This window comes from Eptatretus burgeri, chromosome 5, assembly GCF_056783735.1.
Source record: "Eptatretus burgeri isolate ZD-2024b chromosome 5, Ebu_testis_v1, whole genome shotgun sequence".
In the NCBI taxonomy this organism is placed as follows: domain Eukaryota; kingdom Metazoa; phylum Chordata; class Myxini; order Myxiniformes; family Myxinidae; genus Eptatretus; species Eptatretus burgeri.
The window spans coordinates 80,200,409-80,206,148 of NC_140965.1; the positions used below are offsets into that span (position 1 = coordinate 80,200,409).

The 5,740-nt window shown below is 45.8% G+C and overlaps 1 non-coding gene across 1 annotated transcript; it reads left to right on the forward strand.

Moving 5' to 3' along the window:
* Positions 1–5,130: 5,130 nt before the first annotated feature.
* Positions 5,131–5,250, forward strand: TRNAL-CAA (transfer RNA leucine (anticodon CAA)). Its single transcript has 2 exons — positions 5,131–5,168; positions 5,205–5,250. It is a non-coding gene; the product is annotated as a tRNA-Leu (tRNA).
* The last annotated feature ends 490 nt before the right edge of the window (positions 5,251–5,740 follow it).

Genomic DNA, 5,740 nt, shown 5'->3' on the forward strand with positions numbered 1-5,740 from the left:
ATTTTCCTCATTGCATGTCCAGGATAGACATATCCCCATGTCCAGTGGGATTCTAAATGTGATGCGTTGAGAAGGTTAAAGAAGAGATCCTCTCTCTCATGGAAACCTTTTTCTCTTGACAACAGAAACAATCATGTGCCTTGACACCAGTTTCTTTCACTGACGCCGCCACCCGCATTTTGCCCTCGACGTTTGGACACCCTGTTCCACAGCTCGAAGGACGCCAACTGTTTTTTTTCATGTCAGGCTGAATAATGAGGGAAAATTGTTATTGACGTTTTATGAGCGCTTCACGTTCGTTCTCAGTAATTCTGACAAACGGCAGCTTTTTGCGAAGACCAGCATCAGAGACATGACATCATGAGCGAGGAATAACAACGGGACGTGCAGGTGTCACGTTAATGATTCGCAAGTGGGGACGGGTGGATTTGTGGAGAGTCTGTGCTGCCGAGACAGGCCGCCTATTAAAATATGGAGAGGTCCGTTTTTGGCGGGTGGCGCACGTGCACAGATAAGTCGACGAGTCAGTTTGTCAGTCAGTGGCGTCAGTTAGTCCAATCCAGTCAGACGGGGCATGCGAGAACGTGCAGTTCAGTCGACAACGAGTGACTTGGAGAGTCATTCGACAACGAGTCAGTTCGTTAGTCATTTGGCGATGGCAGTTTGCGATTCTGACAGCTTCATCATTCCAGTCACACGGTCGCTTCATCGTTCCAGTCAGACGGTTGCCTCATTCGTGCCAGTCAGACGGGTCGCTTCATCATTCCAATCAGAAGGTCGCTTCATCATTCCAGTCAGACGGTTGCCTCATCTGTGCCAGTCAGACGCTTGCTTCATCACTCCAAGCACACGGTCGCTTCGTCATTCCAGTCAGACAGTCGCTTTATCGTTCCAGTTCGACGGTTGACTCATCCATGCCAGTCAGACCGTTGCTTCATCATTCCAGTCAGATGGTCGATTCATCAGTTCCAGTCAGACGGTCACTTCATCGTTCCAATCAGATGGTCGCTTCATTGTTTCAGTCAGACGGTCGCTTCATCCGTTCCAGTCAGACGGTCGCTTCATCATTCCAGTCAGACAGTCACTTCGTCATTCCAGTCAGATGGTCCATTCATCAGTTCCAGTCCGACGGTCACTTCATCGTTCCAATCAGATGGTCGCTTCATTGTTTCAGTCAGACGGTTGCTTCATCATTCCAGTCAGACGGTCACTTCGTCATTCCAGTCAGACGGCTGCTTCTTCGTTCTAGTCGGACGGTTGCTTCATCCGTTCCAGTCAGACGGTCGCTTCTTCGTTCCAGTCAGATGGTCGCTTCATCATTCCAGTCAGACGGTCGCTTCTTCGTTCCAGTCAGACGATCGCTTCGTCATTCCAGTCAGACGGTCCCTTCGTCATTCCAGTCAGACGGCTGCTTCTTCGTTGCAATCAGATGGCCGCTTCATCGTTCCAGGAAGACGGTCGCTTCATCCGTGCCAGTCAGACGGTGGCTTCATCGTTCCAGTCAGATGGTTGCCTCATCGTTCCAGTCAGACAGTTGCTTCGTCGTTCCGGTCAGACAGTTGCTTCGTCAGTTCCAATCAGACGGTTGCTTCATCGTTACATTCAGACAGTCACTTCATCCGTGCCAGTCAGACGGTCGCTTCATCGTTCCAGTCAGATGGTTGCCTCATCATTCCAGTCAGACGGTCGCTTAGTCGTTCCAGTCAGATAGCTGCTTCACCGTTCCAGTCAGACTGCTGCTTCTTCGTTCTGGTCGGACGGTCGCTTCGTCGTTCCAGTCAGATCTTCGCTTCATCTTTCTAGTCAGATGGTTGCTTCATCGTTCCAATCCGATGGTCGCTTCATCGTTCCAGTCCGACGGTCACTTCATCGTTCCAATCAGATGGTCGCTTCATTGTTTCAGTCAGACGGTCGCTTCATCCGTTCCAGTCAGACGGTCGCTTCATCATTCCAGTCAGACGGTCACTTCGTCATTCCAGTCAGACGGCTGCTTCTTCGTTCTAGTCGGACGGTTGCTTCATCCGTTCCAGTCAGACGGTCGCTTCGTCGTTCTAGTCAGACGGTCGCTTCCTCATTCCAGTCAGATGGTTGCTTCATCGTTCCAGTCAGATGGTCGCTTGGTCGTTCCAGTTAGATGGTCGCTTCATCGTTCCAATCAGATGGTCGCTTCGTCGTTCCAATCAGATCTTCGCTTCGTCGTTCCAGTTAGATGGTCGCTTCATCATCCCAATCAGATGGTCGCTTCATCGTTCCAATCAGATGGTCGCTTCATCGTTCCAATCAGATGGTCGCTTCGTCGTTCCAGTTAGATGGTCGCTTCATCATCCCAATCAGATGGTCGCTTCATTGTTCCAGTCAGATGGTTGCTTCATCTTTTCCAGTCAGACGGTCGCTTCATCATTCCAGTCAGACGGTCGCTTCGTCGTTCCAGTCAGGTGGCTGCTTCTTCGTTCCAATCAGATGGTGGCTTCATCCTTGCCAGTCAGATGGTTGCTTCATCAGTTCCAGTCAGACGGTTTCTTCGTCGGTTCCAATCAAATGGCTGCTTCGTCGGTTCTAGTCTGACGGTTGCTCCTGACGTTCCTGTTTCTTGGGGGTGACGTCGACTGGCGTTTAAGCCTGTTTGCGAGTGGGTGCACGGCAAGGCTGGGTGCTGGCAACAGACAAGGCACGCTCACACATTTCAGGACGTTTTTGTTTGACGGATGACTTCTCTTTGGTGAACAAGACGGTTTCTTCCGCCCCAATGATCTGCTGAGTACCCTTGTCTGTGTTTAGTTGTAAATTAAGTCAATCCCCGATAAGCATCTGCTCTTTGTCTCTTTCCCTATCACTGTCATTGATTTTGCCTGAATAATGATTTATTTGCTTGTGATCATTTTGATTGATTTTGTATTTATTCATTTGTAACTCACGAAAATAAAAAGTTCCTTTTATCTATTTATTTTCTTGTGAATAAATTATTTGTTTTCGTTCCAACCTTTCCGTCCTTGTCCGTTCCTTCCATTGATCCAGCATTGTCTGAACCTCGATAGACTGGGAGGTAATTACCACACGACTTCACCAATAATCATCGTCACGCACCAGCGGTTAAACGCTCGGCTGCCCTAATTAAGATCTAATCAAGATAAGATTGGTGCTTTGAGGAGGGCGCACTCCCCATTCAGGCAACCACGTGACCTCAAGTGAAACGGAATATTTATACGGTGGACACTGGAACTCGTAGTTAACTGTGTGGCGTTCGTGGTTCAAAAGTAATCCAACGTTCCACAAATTTAATGTGGGTGGTGGCCCCAGGTCCGGCTCTTCCGAGGACAAACAGTGATTAAACCCTCTCATAATAAACTTGGTACCCATTGACGTAACAATATAGATGTGTATATACACGTATAAAAAAAGAAAAATATATGTGCACACACACGCACGCACGCATACACACACACACACACACACGCACACACACACACACACACGCACACACACACACATACACCTACACACACACACACACACACACACATACACATACACACACACACACACACACAAACACGCATGTTACAATGAAAACGACGTTTTGTGAAAACATTAAATACTAGAAGGGCACTCGGTAGACGACTCGGTAGAGTGCATACTCTTCCACATAATGCCTGATCCATGAGAACATATCGAACCCAATATATTTTTGAAAGCCCATGCGAAAATATCGTTTTTGGCCCGATTTCTCAATGGTCAAGAATCACTTCAGAAATTATCAGATCCGGATCCAGAATAGGATCCTCACCAAAATTGAATCAATTCTTCGTTGCCACACATTAAATATGACCCCCAAGTTGCGTCTGAATCCGTCTCCAACTATTTGAGATATCCTGACACAAACAAACAGACAAACAAAGAAGAAGACGTCATGCAGAGCCTGACACTTGCAAAATCCAAAAAACAAATTTGACCTCAAAAATAATAGGTGGTTGAATTCAATGACCAAATATGGAACTCCTCTTCAAATATCAAGTCAATGGGATGAAAAATGAGGATTTTAGAAATTCGGCCCAAATTAACCTTTTGGCCTGCTTTGATATTTAGGCCTTTTTCCCTCAAAATTAATAGGTGATTGACTTCAGTGAGCTGATATGCAAATTCTCTTCAATTTTCAAGTTTCTCCAAGATCAGATGAAAATTGAGGATTTTAGAAACACCAACTTAATTGTTGACCTTTGGCCTATGTTGAATTTTGGTCCACGTTGGCCTCAAAAATAATTGGCTCGTTGAAACAATTCACCTGTAATATATATTGTCTTCAAATTTCAAGTCAATCGGATGAAAATTGAGGATTTCACAAATACCACCTGAGTTGTTGACCTTGGGGCTATGTTGACCATTGGTTTATGTTAACCTCAAAAATAATATGCTGGTTTAATTCAGCGACCGGTAATATTAATCCTCTTCAAATTTCAAGTCAAAACGGATGAAAATTGAAGATTTTCGAAACACCCCCTGATTTGTTGACATTTGACATATGTTGACCTTTTGACATTTTCTCCTCAAAAACAGTCGGCTTCTTCATGACCAAAAACTCCACCATGTGGTGAAGTTTCGTGAAGATCGGTTTTAAATTGTGACCTGGAGGCAACAAACAGACAGACAGAGATGGGGGAAAACATAATCCCCTTCACCTTCCGTGGTGGAGGTAAACAAAAAACCATTTTGATGGTGGTCCCACATGATACAGTACTATCGTGTAAATGGATATAACTTCACTGTAAGTACACAGCTTTACATTTCCATCGTTGTGATGAACAAACTGGACAGGTCACTGATCCCTCCTCCCTCATGAGGTTCTTCTTTGAATGCAGCTCTCAACAAGGGCAGGAAGGTCATGTGGACGATCGAGCTTCCAGCACACAATGGTCCACCTTCTTCAACCTCAGTTTTGGGATAACCCTCGAAAAGGGAAGATCATTTTGTGCATTAAAATCCTAACACAAATCCATTGTGGTTGAAAGAGATCTTACATTGGACATTCATCCACAGTTCCACACCCTCCGAAGAAGTCTTGTGGTGTGGTGCAGTCGTGAGAATATGGCCATGACGTTTACACTAAAGGTTTAATAACAAACCTTTCCACCAGGTGTCAGAATGGCCGAGCGGTCTAAGGCGCCAGACTCAAGGCTTTCCGGCTTTCCATGCACTGACATGGTCGGGTGTTCTGGTCTCCACATGGAGTCGTGGGTTCGAATCCCACTTCTGACATTAACTTTTAAAATACTGGTCTAAACTTTCTTTTTCATCACCCACGTGTCCATATGTTTTTGTTTCTCGAGATGGACACGATCGAGAGTGTGAGTTACAGAACTGGTGGGAATAGTTGAGGGTGAGATCAAGGAGATGAGTAAGAACGGAAGCAAAATGAGTGCAATGAAGTTTTGTTGCTCACACCACTCCCTCTCTCTGGTGTTTCACTCTCTGTTGTCCAAATGGGATTGGGTGTATCGTCTGATGCACTCGCAACAGCAGCGTGACGAGTTCCAAAATAATTCTGGTGACGTGGGTCATCGACGCCATTTTGTATCCATCAATCCCCACTTTCTGATTGCCGTTTTCATTGTGTGACGGGCGAAATTACGTTAAAAAGGTGTTCAGCAAGTCTCTTGCATACGTTGGACACTGTTGTTTGCTTTGAATTAATCCAAATGACAATAACATTTCACAATGGAGATGGAGCAGAGAAGTAACAGAGGAT